Here is a 15678-nt window from a genome sequence, read left to right on the forward strand (position 1 = left end):
TCCACTGCTGAAAGCCCCCTCTATAGGTTGCCCTTAGCATTCAAGACTAAAATCCAGAAGCCTGGCCTGGAAGGCTCCATCCCCACTTCCTTTCAACTGCTACCTCCCAGATCTATTCCCCTCCCCATGCCCTTCCTCAACTACTAGCCACACTGGCCTTTCCATGCCTGGAATAGGTCGAGCTGTGTGTTGCTGATCCCCGTCTGGATGCTCGGTCCTAAAGCTAAGGACAATGTTGTCACTAATATCTCCGGTAATTATCAGCTCCTCATACAGGTCCCACACCTAAATGGCCACTCTCCCCGTCCAGCAGGAGCTCTCTAGCACTTCACCCTACTTTGTCTTTTTATCAGTAAAATTGTCTTGTCTGTTCATTTATCTGTTTAACTATGTCTGGCGCCACCGCCCACCTCCATGAAGAATGTGCAGAAGGTCAGTCACCTTTTCTCGCCTGTGCCTCACTATGCACCCAGCTCTATCCCATTAAGCTAAATGAATATTGGCTGAATGGATGGAATTCTGCATACAGATGCAAATACAGTAATGGTTTCTTTTTTTTTTTTTTTAAAGAAAATCATACAACTTGAAGTTAACAGAAGCATTTTCAAAAGACAGTCATTATTTAAAAACTAGGCAGTTATGGACAGAATCCTCTAAATGACTAATACATCAAATTTTCAAGTACCATATAGAAAGCAAGAGAAAAACAAATCATTTCCAAATTCATCTTGTGTCTCATGAGACTGCTAAAATGTCCCTAAAGGGATTTAAAAAAGCAACTCTTCTCTCAAATTATTCGGGAGCAAGTTTTTTGTTGTTTTTGTTTGTTTTTTGTTCTTTTAAAGAAGAGACTAATTCTACAGTCATAAGAGATCAAACATACTAAGTGGATATTTTTTGTCACTTAGCAGCTTAAGCACCAGATAATTCCCAACACACAGCAAATTAAACAAATTACATTCTATAGAACAGCTTGGAAAACTGTACAGGATTTACCATTCCAAAGGAAGAGTCCCTCCCAATGACTGAACTTCTAACACACATTCCAGAAAACCAATTGCACCACATACGATAAGAAGAACTGTTTGAAACTGGGCCAAAGTACCGAATACAGCTTCAGCCAGAACAAATGCTCAGCCTTTAGACTTGCTAACCAACAGCAAAAAGCAACAGGAAAAGGCTTACACTTGGAAAATGAAAGGAAAAGCAATGTCTGTGTATTGATAAGAACAGTGGGGAACAATGGGATAATAAGGAAACTGGCAAGATGCAATTTATTGCTCTAAAGAAGAAAATATTAAGAAACACTTATTTTTTAAATGGGTACACAGAGATCCAATACAGTTTTCGGTTACTGAACAAACCCATCAAAATTGTAGGGCTCTTCCTCCGTCCCTTTAAGGAAGCTCATTCCATAAAAGGAGAGGATATCTAAAAACTAAATTTAACGATTCTCCATTCCCCAATCAACACACGACTGTTAGTAGTAGAAATCACTGCCAATTATATTTTAAATCTAGTTAAACAGACTGCTGTGGACACACATATGAAGAGAGAAACCTTCTAAGACTGAAAAAGTTTCCAGGCTCTAACAATCACATGGAATAAAGCCACATGGATATTTAATCTTACTTGCATATTACACAAAACAGACGATGAAAATGTCCTGTAAGTGTTTTTACAGAACCATCGGCACTTTTTTTTCCCTTTACCTCTTGACTTACAGTTCTCTCTTCTTTTGGTTAACTGCACATGACACACTTGTTTTCACAGAAAGAAAGCTTAATGTCATAAAAACTAGAGGCAGTCTCATTATCTATTCCATTTCATTCCACAGACATTTCAAGTAGGAAGAACAGGGAGATTATTATAGGAGAAGAAAGCTGGAAACATGTATTGGTATTTTATATGGCAACAAGCAACAATGACATGTTTCTAAATATTCTCATTTTCATCCTAACCCCAGCTCACCTCCTACCACCCACTATAATTGGCATCGGCTTAAAGCTAAACAGTAAGTCATTGTTTTTCTGGAGAAGTCTCCCTTCATTTCGACCTCTGCTAAGCAGTGTTATGAGCCTTCCAAAGCTTGTCAGGATTCTCTCGGCTGGATTTTGGCCCAGCCAGGAACATTTATATGCAGACTAGATCATCTTTTCCCCATCACTGCCAACAGGCAGCTCACTTGCATAAAACAAGGGGTACTTATCAAACTTAATAAAGCATCCCTCCACCTTCTTCAATGCTAGTAAATGAGAATCTGAGAGCTCAATTATTTAAAAAAGAAAAGAAGTACACTTCAGGATTTTGAGAGATTATGACCTTTATAATGCTTTAACATTTTCATTTTTAACTCTCTCTTTGAAAAGCTGAGGCTAATATATCCATTGTAAGGAAATGATAAGCAAACATTCAAAATTACCAATACACTGATAACGTATTAAACAAGGCCTCTGATTATAAAATATTTCCTCCAAACAAAATTGCATTTAAAATATTATTTATGCCACTTAAAGTTATTTAAGAGCACTAATGCACTTATCTATCTATGGTTTTCGGTAGCCCGACTCAAGATCTTAATCCTCACAGAACGGTAACAGAAGACCTATTTGTTTCCAGTAAATATTGATTTTTATGTGCTAGACCTAGGGACAAAAGAATTAAGGAGGCCACAATCTAGCGGGAGAAATACAAAAGCCGGGAACCACTAAGAGTGATTGTAGAAGTTGGTTACAAGCGCTAAAGAATAGGGGAGAAAAACACCAAGTCTAAATGGAGGGGCCTTAGATGATTTAATTAAGAGCAGAGTGACATCTGAGCTTGAAGGATGAGCAGAAGTCTGGAAGAGAAGATGGGACCCCCATATCCCTGCTGAGAAAGGGATCACTGGCCATGGGGTGTTTGCACACATCTCACCTCGTTCCCCAACGCCAAATTTCTCATAGAAAGGGTCCAAAGAACTCTGGGTTATTTGTGGGGATGACAGCTTTTTGCAGTCATCCTCTCCGCTGGGCTGGCCTAGGCCTCAATGACCTTTCTTCTGGCAACAATGCCCTCATACGGCCTGTGGACTTTCCTCAGCCTGAAACAATGATCTCAAATAGGGTGCACCCCCAAAACTGTCAATTTTAGGCAATGAACAGAGCGGGGATGTCAAAGTTTAGAAAGCAAATGGACTTAACTGTGGCCACAGATGATCACAAAAGCAAAACTCATCACTCCTCCCACACCCTCTTTCCCCCTCGCCGCCCCAAAAAGCGCAGTCCCAGCACCCACAAGGTACCAGCCCCCATTACAAAGCCTTGCTGCGCAGAGTCTGGCCTGACTTCTTAATTCAAATGATTATACACTCTTTTCAAGACCTCCAATGTATCATTCTGTTTACTGAGCCAGTCACAATTCCAGGACTGAAAAAGTTCAGTAGTAAATTTAAATGAAACATTTAATTGAACATCCCCACCCCAAACTCTTCCTTAGTTTCCTGACATGATTAGCCCAGAAATTTCAGAGAGGCGAGTAAATTAAAGGAGAACAAGGCTACCAGTGGCAAATGCGGGGCGAGGCGGGGGGGGGGGGGGGGGGTTAACATTCCTGTTTGACATAACATTAACCAATGCTTTAATCCCAACTTATAAACGTACACTGAACAAAGTTAGCAGAAACCAAAAAAATGGACTAGACTAGGGGTCGGCAAAGTATGGCCTGTGGGCCAAATCTGGCCCAGCTGCCTGTTTTCGTAAACATTTACTGGAACGCTGCCCACTGGTGTACATATTGTCTATAGCTGCTGCAGTCCTGGAACAGCAGAGGTGAGGGAGGAGCTGCAAAGTTGAGTAGTGGCAGCAAAGAATGCATGAGCAGTAAAGCCTAAAATGTTTGCCATCTGCCCCTTCACAGACAAGGTTTGTCAATCCCTGAATTATTAAACAAGAAAAACAAAGGACGAATTTTAAAGTTCATTTCGGAGTGTTTCATTTAAAGGATTACTTCTGAAATAATTTCTTCTGGAATATACAAGTCTTTCAGTAACACCAAATTTCTCTCTCACCAGCTTACTTGCCTTGAGGGGAAAGATGGAAAATCTCCACTTTTATCTCTTAATTATCTAATTTTAATGCCTGTCTCCCTTATTCCAAAAGATTAGCATAATGCAGTGTGTGGTGAGAAGCGTCCCAAGGGGGCAGCCTGCAGATTCCAGTGCTGCGCATTCTACCATGTTACCCACTGTCTCCAGGGCTCAGCTTCCCCATCTCCAATACCTTGCCTGGACTAACAGTCAACAGCCTCAAAAGGGTGGCAAAACAGAACGTGTTGGTGGAAGTTCGGGAGCTGTACGAGGCATAAAAACCATGCCAGTCACTGGTTCCAGCTGCATCTTCAATGGAATAATGGCCTTCACACTACAATTCTTTAATTTTAGGATGAAATAAATGGAAAAGGACAGGATGTGAGAGAGATGGCAGAGCAGAAGAAAACATTAGGAGAAGCTCTGGGATTAAAAACTCCCAAGGCACAGTGAGTCCAGCCAACTTCCCTGAGCTATCTACTCCAGCAGGCGGGTGTGGTTTTTGGAAAATATGAAGAATTAAGCCAGTGGCTGCTATTAAAGGTCAGAACTTACTGTTCCTCAAATGTCCTGGTTCTTTAGAAGTCGGGTGGGAGACTGCACGACTAGATTTGAGTACCTTTATTTAAATAAAAGGACATCTGTTAGGTTGACAGCCTTGATGAAATTAAACTGAGATCTTCAAATGAAGGTAGAGTGAACATCTTGTCTGATGTCTTATTCCTTTGAATTTAAAACCTCTTAGGGGATCTCCCACTAATTAAGGCTGCTGCACCCACTCTGCCCTCAGGCGGATGTTGCTTCCTGCACAACTCTGGGCCAATCATAGATTCAACTATTCTCTTACAATGAAATAGCTGAAAAATGACAGGAACACTCACATTAGACTTTACCAAAATCTGGAGGATAACAGAACAGAAATAAGCAGGTAATACGCAACCAGATCATTTGATTGACAAATTACAACTTGTCTCACTTCAGCTTGGGGTCCCTGGTTATCTGCAGATCCGCTGCCAGGGAAGATATGCCATCACCCCAAGACTTCTCTCATCCTGCCCAAGAGGGAGGCTCTGAGAGCCCAGGGCCCATCCATGAAGCATGAGGGACATCAAGTCCACCTCTTTCAGGAGAGCCCCTGCCTCACTACCGGTGACTTCCACAGCATAACCCTGGAAGAACACAACCCAATCATCCTAGCATTCCTCTAACAAATGCATGGTTTTTTTTGTTTGTTTGTTTTTATGGCCGCACTGCACAGCTCACAGGATCTCAGTTCCCCGACCAAGGACTGAACCCGGGCCGTTGACAGGGAAAGCACGGACCACTGGACCACCAGGAAATTCCCAAACACACTCTTAAAGTAGCAGGGGGTAGTTTAGTTATACTCTTTCACAGGCATTTTACTGTTACCCAAAAATAGGGATGTCTAAAAGAATGGACAGGGTCTTTACTCCTCACAAAGTGTCTTCACTTGGGGGGAGGGCTAATACCACAAAAAAAAGTTTTTTTAATAATTTTGGAGTCAGACTAAGTGTTCAAAGCACTCTGTAAAGAAGGATTTGCTTATTTTTAGGAAAGCAGTCACCATATCCCTAGTCACAGACACAGAAGAAATTTTAGTTTGTAACAATCATGGGAAAAGTCATTTTTAAAACAATACTCAATATATCTTGGAAGGGTCAAAAATCCCAGAAACTCAATAAAGCAATCCAAGAGAATTCTTAGTAAGAGAAACCTAGGCAAAGAAAAACGTACCTTATCCAAAGAAAGGTTTTGGTCTGAGACCTCAAGAAACTACCTAAATAATCTACAAAATGAGATATTATCAAGGACATACAACTCATGTATAATTAAAAAATAAAACCAGGAATGACACCCTGAAAGAAGGAAAAAATAAAACAAAAATGTGTCTATTTACTCATCTTCTAATCATCTTCCCACATTCACACCAAAAAATAACCCTAAAACTAGTTCTGTAACTTAACAGGGGTTTGGGTTACACAGATGTATGCATTGTCAAAACACAGCAGTCCACTTAAGATTTGTACATTTTGTGGCAAGTAAATTTTATGGCAGAAGGGAAAAAAGAAAACCCTGTATATAAATACTTAACTTTAGTTAATGACATACAAGCTGAAGTATTTAGGAGAAAGTACACTGATATCTGCAACTGACATAAAAAGCACAAAAGACAAATTACTGGATGGATACAGCAAGGAAGAGATGAACAGACATATGGTAACGCAAGTAAAGTGTTAATAATATAATCTGGCGATGAGGCTTTTTCCTGTGGAATTCTTTCAACTTTTCTGTTTGAAAATGTTCCTATTACAATATTAAGGAAAACCACCACAAGAATAAATTAGTAAATATGGTAGGATCTGAAAGGCTGCCACATGCTGGGAGCTCCCACATCTTTCATCAGACACATTCAGAGAATTCTGGTGCAATCTGAAGTTTTATCAGAAAGGGGTACCTGGGAAGCATATGGTCCTCTATCAAATAGCACGGTGGACTTTGCAAGGAAAGGAACTAAAGAGAGGTCCTGAACTTGTGAGACACAGATTGCATTTGCTGAGAGCAGAATTGAAACAGCTTGAGTGTCTGTGTGCATGCTGCATGAGTGCTATCTGTGCAAGCACGCTGAGCAAAACCTTACCTCACTGCTTCAAAATCGTTCTCTGGCTTCTGCTTTTTGCTCTACTGAGAAACTACAAGTGATCCAGCAGAGATACACAGACACATTTGTAGGAGTGAGTTTCAGGCTCCCATCTGCAAAGCTTTCAGGTCAATCTCCCTAGCAACCACCGAGAAGACAATTCACCTTTCCCACCTCCCTCCTCCAATCTTCAACTTTTAAAAAAATTGTTGCTGTTCCCTATTTGCGAACTAGGTTGTTTGTGAGGTTTTGGAAAATTAATCTTCTTTGGTTCCTGTCCTATTTCTTCATGTACTGATTTAGTGCCTATAAAGGAACGACCAGAATCACATTTCCTTCTTTATATTTCAGAGTGTTTTTCTTGCAAGTCCTTCCCTACAAAATTACCAGGCCAGAAAGCTTTGGGCTTTAAGGAGGGCCTGATTCTATGGTTTTATTTTCCCTAGTTTGAGTTACATCTGATATCTAAACTACAAAAGGCCCAGATTTTAGAAACGCATTTGACACAAGTAAATCTGTAATACAATAGGTGGTTACCTTATACCTACCAATCTCCCTTTCTGTATATTTTTTCCCTCGAACTAGTTCAAAATGCTACTGCAATCAGCCTCGTCCCTGCCAGATATATTGAGGCTCAAGTCACTCAGAATTCTTTCCTTGCTCCTTTAAAAGGCTCACCTTAGTTCTCCATTAACTCACCCTAGGCACCTCTGACCCCTCTACCACCTTCCGCTACAGCAACCAGACTCAAGGTCTCCAAATGGAGACTGCTGTTTGTCAGTCTCCTACCATGGTTTCGTTGAATTTGGGGGAAGGCAAGAGAGGATGCTGAGCAATACAGGACAGGACAGGACACTCTGGTTACTGGCATAGTAAGCTGGTTAAAAGCATGGTCTCTAGAGTTAGTGAGGGTTCAAACTGGGCTCTGCCACTTCCTGGCTGTGATCATTTGGGCAAGTCATTTAATCTCTGAGTTTCAGATACATCAGCCGTTAAAAGGGGTGGTGCTAATGATAGTACCAATTCCCTAAGATTAACATGAGGATTAAGTGAGCTAATGACTGCTGAAGTGCACAGTAAACAGAGAGCACTCAACTGGGTAAGAAAGAAGCCTGAAAATGTCCCCCAGATGTACCTCCAGCCCTAAAAAGAATACTGTGCTCTTTATCTACCCACTCGGGATCGATACTTCCCTAATTCACAACTTGTATCCATCCAAGCCCTTGCCTGTGCCATGGCCCCTCTGCTTCAACAAATCTTTTCCTCACCACACTCAGAAGTGTTTCTTCCATTTTCTGAATTTCTATGAGAAGTCTGACCACTTCTCCCTTTTCTACAGGGCAGTGTAATCCACACGGTACCTAGCAGTGTCTTGTGCACTATGTCCCAAACATGGCCGAATAACTCACATTTGGGGCCAGCACCGACTGAGCTGGAGTCTGATGACAATGCACAGGTGCTCGCTGAAGCACAAATATCCCCAGGCCTATGAACTAGGGGGGCCCTGCAGAGAAGGGGTCCTCAACCATGGCACCACTGACACTCTAAGCCAAATCATTCTTCATTGTGGGGACTGTCCTGTGCCCTGTAGGAAATGTAACAGGACCACCTGCCTCTATCTTAGAGGACAGTAGCACATCCTCCTCCCTGCTGTGACAATCAAATATACCAGAAATGCCAAATATCCCTGGGGGCGGGGGTGGGAAAATACCCTAGATACCCTCCTCCTCCTTCCTTTCCCTTCCTCCCCCGAGTTGAGAGCCACTACAGTAGAGAATGAGAAATATTCTCAAGTCACTGTTATTTTCTACTGAGAAAGCAGACTGAAAACAAACATGGAGATCTTTCTTAATAGCTACATTTGTGAAAGGGACCTTTGGGACTCTGTTGTGACTAGCTATGGTCAACCGCATAAGTCACAAACTCTAAGCTCTAGTTTCCTCTTCTTTAAGATGGAGATAATTGTACCAAAGGTTTAGGGCTGTTGTAAGAATTCAATTACCTAATGCATACAATTACCTTAGCCCAGTGCCTGGCACATAGTTAAGTATTTAATAACTGCAAGCTATTATTAATAAATACATACAGCTGGAGTCCAACAACTGGGCAAAGCAACACAGGCATTGGTCTCCCTACCCCCGTGCTTTCTATGCTCCTCCCACTCTTCTCCTACCCAAGGAGAAAGCAAAACAATTCAATATTAAACACAATACGATGGTTTCTAGAGCTGGCAGCATATAGAGCAGGTAAGAGAACAGCAGAAAACAAGGAGAATCCAAGGATGGTATGAGAAGTGTGGTGTCCTGCAGCAGAGGCAAAGGGGTGCATGCATTTCATACTGAAAAGAGGTAGAAGGATGTCTGCTTTGTCCCACAATGAGTTTCTTATATGCAAGCAGCATCCTGGAGGAGGATACGGGGTAAAAAGGATTTCACATCTTTATCCACAAAGGTTCATACATATCTCCCCTTCCAAATACTACAGGATTTGCCTGAATTACAAATACCCCACAACTTCAAATAGTTGCATTCTCTCCCTCATTCTCCATGTGGCAACCAAGTTGCGGGGAAAAGGTACTTCCCAGTGCTGGGTATTAGTAAAGACTGACCTCACATTTCTTCTGCACATTTCTTCACCCTGAGAGGAATGTTACACATACCGTGTTTCCCTACTCTCCCTCCCTTTTTCTGTTTCACAGTCACAGTTGAGTTAAAAGACAGACGGACATACACATACAATCATATTCCACTTTCTCCATCCTTCCTTTGTTTATTAGTAAACCAAGGAACATTGGCCATATGGATAAGTGTATGAGGAAGACAATTAAATGAAAAGTCTGGAGTAGATTAGTAGATGCTGTGTGTCAAGCTGTCACTTGCTGTGTAACCTGGGTCAGTCAGTTAATCTCCACAAGCCTCAGTTTCTTCATCCGTGCAATAGGAGTGATAATCTCTTGTCATACAGATTCAGGGATATCAAATACGCAAAGTTCCTGGCTCCGAATATAATGGAATGCTCAATAAATGACTGTTATTATCACATACTGAAACTATACATAAAGTCTCTGTCCTTCAAAGTGTCCAAGTTTACCAACAGAAATACTCCCAAAATAATTCATTTTTTTCCACATTCTCCTCCTATTAAACCTAAAGATGCCCTACACCACTCCTCCCTCCTGCCAAAACAAAAAACTAACTTGAGTATAGGATAAACCATCTTATTCAAGCATGGTTTGTATGCTTTGTTTCATCAATTGCACTGTTTTCCATTATTGTTCCAAATTTTTGACATTTTGGTACTGTAAGTGAAGAAACATTCTGGGTGCAGCCTGGGGGTTTAACCTTCATCACATGATTTTCATTACTGCTTCTGCTGCTTTCTGTGTTCCAAACCCATTTTGGGGAGAAAATCAGTAATTAGGAAACTAACTATGCTTTTTAAACTTCCCAACACCTACTGAAATAACCACCCACTCTTACCAGCTCAACTATGAAAATACAATGGGGAAAAATAATCATTTTTGAATTAAATCAGAAATGTTTTCCTCAAGTAAATAAGTAATTTCAGTGACTCTTGCTGTCCTACAGTTTGGGCACAATTTTTAAAGGAATTCTATAAAAATATAAGTATCTGAATTTTCTATTCCTGATAATTTAAACAAATTTAATTGAGATTTACAAAGTTAAGACAATTGTCAAAAATCTGTTTTCTTGTTGATTTTATTTTTTTTTATTTTTGGGGGGAGGGGCCACGCCACATGGCATGCAGGATCTTAGTTCCCCCGATCTCGATCGAACCCATGCCCCCTGCAGTGGAAGGGCAGAGTCCTAACCACTGAACTGCCAGGGAACTCCTAATTTTCTTGCTGATTTTAAAATGATACTAATAGGAAAAAAGCAAAAAAGCAATTTTTCAAACTAATATTTAAAAGCATGACTAGAAATAATGATTTCAGTCTGCATATATGATTTCAACTTCTACTGAGGCAATGTTTGGGTTCTGTGTGAACATGCATGAACACTATCTGCAAGTGTGAATAGAAAAGAAAAAATCCTACAAGGGGTCTTCAATTATTATGAATTTGTGAGCTACACTAGCTCTTCAACTATGACAGTCTTATAAGTAAATATGAACGAGTGAAGTTCATAACTATGGTGTTCAGTGTGGTCTCCATAACCAGAACCATGAACAGGCTGCAATATCTATTAAACCCAAGTGGCAGTGTGTTAATATCTCCATTACTACCCTGGCTTCTATAGCACAATGTATAAAATAACACCTTGCTTTAGTCAATATGAACTGGGCTATTTTCAGCTTTTAAAAAATGTATTCTTAGCATCGTGTTTCTAAGCATAAAAGATCTGAAAGTCTTATCTGTTCCTTTTCAAATTTAAGAGATAATGACAATTTAAAAAAATCACAACAGCCTAAAGTAATCCCAACCTCATCTTCTTTTCCCTGTTCATTGACTAAATCACTTATCAAATGTATACAAAGAATAGTTCAACTATGTGAAAATATTTAATGTATAAAGAAAAAAGCTGAAAAGGAACAAAAAGAACATCTTTAGTTAAGTTGTTGAGATTTAAGGAAGATATTTCTCTTTCATCTTAATTACAATTAACTTTAATAAACTGCTGCTTTTATTTTACCGAACTACAAAAAGATTTTTAAAGAGCCTAAATTATATCTTTTATGGTCAAGGAAAAGCAAATGACCAAAAAGTCTGCTAGAAAGTGAGATACTATGCACAGCAATACAGAGACTGCAAAATGTTGTTTCTGCCCAAAGCCAGATGTGAATCACCTACAAAAATACGATTCCAGTTAGAGTTATATTAATAATACATTCATCCATGACAAGAGCAAATGTACATTTTCACTTCTTTCTGGAGAAACTGAGGCAAACAGGATTTCCCAAATGTCTCCAACATAAATGAGTGGTGTCTGTCTGGTGATTCAGGAGGCCCTGGCACTGGGACTTACCCTTTTCCATTCCACGAAAATCTAAAAAAAACAGAGATCCTGTTTAAAACTTTAATACTTCTGAAAAACAGGATGAGGTTTCATAAGTTTGTTAGGAAGTCACCCTATTAAAAGCCACCAGTTTTTGACAAAATACTCAGGCTGATCTTGAAAAATATCCATGAAAAAAATATCCATGAAAATTCTGAAAGCATGAAGGGTAAAGAAGGGAGATTAGCTCTTTCACATATTAAGACGTATTAGAAAGTTACAATCATTGAGTTTGATGGTGGTTCTTGAACAGAGATCAAAATGTTTTGTTTGGGGGCAGGCTGGGAGGGGGGCTGCACCACCCCTCCCACTCCTTAAACCAAAACAGTATCCATGTGGATGAAAGATGTAAAGATGTATCTTTTATTTTTTTAAAAAATGTCACCAATACTCAAAGAAAACTGGAAGTATAAATAAGAAACTAATACCTTCAAGGGGAGCGATCTAAAATGAAGATGTAACAATTTTGAATATCTACACACCAAAAGCATTGCAACCACATTTGTAAAGCAAAAGCTTCAGAAGATACTAGGAGAAACAGAAATTCTCTAATTGTATTAGATCTTTATTCATCTCCCAATCTACAGCAGAATAAATGGACAAAGAATATAGAAATAATGTAAAATAGGTCTAATGTACAAACCCATGTTTAACTCTAGACCCTGAAAATAAAGAATACACCTTCTTTTCACATGTTCACAATACAGTCACAAAATTACCATATACCATGCCACAAAAGGTATAGAACTAAATACATCTATTTGAAAATAACTATAAAACAGAGGTACAAAAGAGATAAGGTGACAATGAGCACAGGATCCTTGAAGCAACTCTATATAATCAAATAAAGCCGTGATGCATGCAGAGGATAAGAACTTTCAGTTCCTCTAGTAGTTTGCTGTGATCACATTTTTTTTTTAAGAAGCCACAGAATCCCTTGAGAAAAAGGTACTTAAAACCATCTGCTACTTCCTAAAATATCCAAAGTAGAACATTATTTTCTATTTCTATACATACTAAAAGAACACCACCTTCTACTATATTTTCATGTTTACTTATCTTCAATGAGAAGCTCATTCCCGGGCTTTGCTTAAACCTCTTAACATATATAAATTATTTCTTCAAGATCAGAGATGGAGGCCATCTTTCACCCCACTCCCCATAACAGCCTTTCACATGTATAAAAAGATGCTTTGTAGATTAACCTTTTAAAATAGCCAGGCTTAAAAACCCTCCGCAACAGTCTAAATCTTCATTCCTTTATGACTGTCTTCACTGAGCTAGGACTTCTCTAATTCTATCACATCCTTTATTTGATGGCTTCCAAACTAAGGAAAATGTCCTCTCAAATTTCTTTCCCACATGTTTAACTTGTTTATATTTATGCACCAATTAAAGCAAACTTTTAGAAAACATAGTCTCTATTTTTAAAGTTCAAGTTACGTTGTTATGGAAGTCATTTTGCCTTCATGAAAATTTAAAAAAAAATTTTTTTAAATAGGGCTGAGTTTTGGTAGAATTCACAAAGACAATTAAAATTTTATTTTGAGAAACTGCCACATGATGGCTATTTCCTAAAACCATATTTACCCTGTTTAAAAATGCCATCCTTCCCACCAATATCACTTATTACATTCTGAAAGGACAATTAAATCTAACTTGTCATGATTTGCGTTTTCTCCATTTCAGGTTAACTTCCTCGAACGTCCTCATGGCCCACGTGAAAACAAGTTCCCCACACTCCCTTATTCTCCGCCCCGGCCCGGCTGGATTTTTGTCATAGTACCTAACACAGTCTGCCGTTGTGTTGCTGCCAGCTTGTTTGCTGGTTTTCTGTCTCCCTGTGGGGAGGGAGACCCCGGATCTGTCTGAAGAAGCTCAGAGCCCTGCACATGCTGCGGCTGGCTCTGAGCGAGCAGTGAGGCTCCATCGATACAGGATACAGAGAACCAATATTAAAAGCACTGTCCACGCATGTGAATTGGCCACAGGCATAAAGCTATTAATACTGATACGTAATCTTTAAGTAGGTAAAAATTAATACTCAGAAGCAGTGAATTCTGATAACATGTCATCCAAAGCAGAAGACACACTGGGCAGACTCATTCAAGGCAGCTGTGCAGTGGACAGTGAACCAGGGCCTCACAGCCTTTTTTTAAAAAACAGAATGGCAGTGGAGTGCTGAAAAGATGATCCGCTATCACTACCATCACACATGCACATACAGATAACTTCACAGCATTTCATGATGTTTGTAAAATAGATGTATCTTTTCCTGAAGGTTGGAGCACACCACCGACTGAGGGCACGTGGTCACCACCTTCCCCTGGCAGGACCCAAGTTTCAATGATAATTTCCAGAAGCTTCATTTAGATAACATATCTTTGCATGTGAGGTTGTAGTGAATGAAAACAGCTAATTTCTGCCTGAATGTTTTTATTATAAAGTGTATTGAAGTTAACAATTTCTAGGGCCATTTTGCAGTTATGAAATAAAGGAGTTATATTTAATAATATATTTGTGATATTTGAGTTGTGGGTTGGAAGTTTCTTTTGCGATTTTGACAACAGCATGCACTGATACTTTAAATTTGGTATTCTTTAAACATTCCTTGATAAGTTTCTTCATCAAAAAGCCCAATCAATTTTAAAAATACCAAAAGGGATTTTCTTTATAGGAAAAAAGAGTTGTGTTTTTAAGACATATATAAATTTAAAACATTTTCTAATAATCAAATGCAAAATTGATCACATCTCAGAACCACTACTTTCACAGCCCAGCTGACTGTGAGAATAGTACATAAGTCACAAGAAATTGAATGAATTATATCGGTTTAAACATGGGCTATGGGTGAGCATATATTTTAGAAAACAGTTTGGTGGTTTCTCAAAAGGTTAATACGTACAAAACTGTCATAAGACCTAGCAATTCCACTCATAGTGTACCTAACCAAGAAAAAGAAAAACATAGTCTACACAAAGACCTGCATGCAAATGTTCATAGCAGCATTATTCAAATACCCCCCCAAAAGGCAAAACACTGGGAAAAAACAGTCTATCTATCCAGACAACAGAATTAATTACTCAGCAATTAAAAGGACAGAGCTGGGCTTCCCTGGTGGTGCAGTGGTTGAGAGTCTGCCTGCCGATGCAGGGGACGCGGGTTCGTGCCACATGCTGCGGAGCAGCTGGGCCCGTGAGCCATGGCTGCTGAGCCTGCGCGTCCGGAGGCTGTGCTCCGCAACGGGAGAGGCCACAACAGTGAGAGGCCCGCGTACCGCAAAAAAAAAAAAAGAGCTACTGACACATGCTATGCCACAGATGAACTTCAAAAAATTATGTGAGTGAAAAAAGCCAGATGCAAGAAACTACAAGATTCCGTGTACGTGAGACACCCACAAAAGGCAAATTTACACCCAAAATGTAGATTAATGGTTGGATGGGGCAATGAGGGATCTTACTGGGAGGATAAAATGTTCTAAAATTGATTAATGGTGATGTTTGCATCAGTAAAGTAACTAAAAATCACTGAACTGTATACCTGAAATGGTCAACTTTTAAAATATGTAAAATATACCTCAAAGTTGTAAAGAAAACGAAAAAAGAAAACAAAACAAACAAAAACAGCTGGGCTGGGAAGAAGCGTAAAGTGACAACATGGGAGAGAAAAGATCTGGTGAACGTGCCCCACCCCCTTTGCAAAAAGAAAAAAAAAAAAGTAATTTACCAAGCTACCAAAAGACCAAAAGTGGTGAAGCTTCTACTTTGCTCTTTAAAATAATGGATAATACTAATACCTTAGGGGTTTCACCACAGAATTACGGGTGAAGTCAGATAGAAACCAAGTTTTATTCTAGGCTTATCATGAGAACTGTCAAGATTTTTAAAGCCTACAAATTAAACTCACATGAAGTAAATCTAATGATTTTCACTTTATCC

General features: G+C 39.5%; 1 protein-coding gene across 4 annotated transcripts in view; it reads right to left on the reverse strand.

Annotated features, from left to right (window-relative positions):
• Positions 1-15678, reverse strand: part of AFF1 (ALF transcription elongation factor 1) — a 208209-nt gene that overhangs the window by 102367 nt on the left and 90164 nt on the right. The window lies entirely within an intron of this gene.

This window comes from Grampus griseus, assembly GCF_964374135.1.
Source record: "Grampus griseus genome assembly, chromosome: 4".
NCBI lineage: Eukaryota > Metazoa > Chordata > Mammalia > Artiodactyla > Delphinidae > Grampus > Grampus griseus.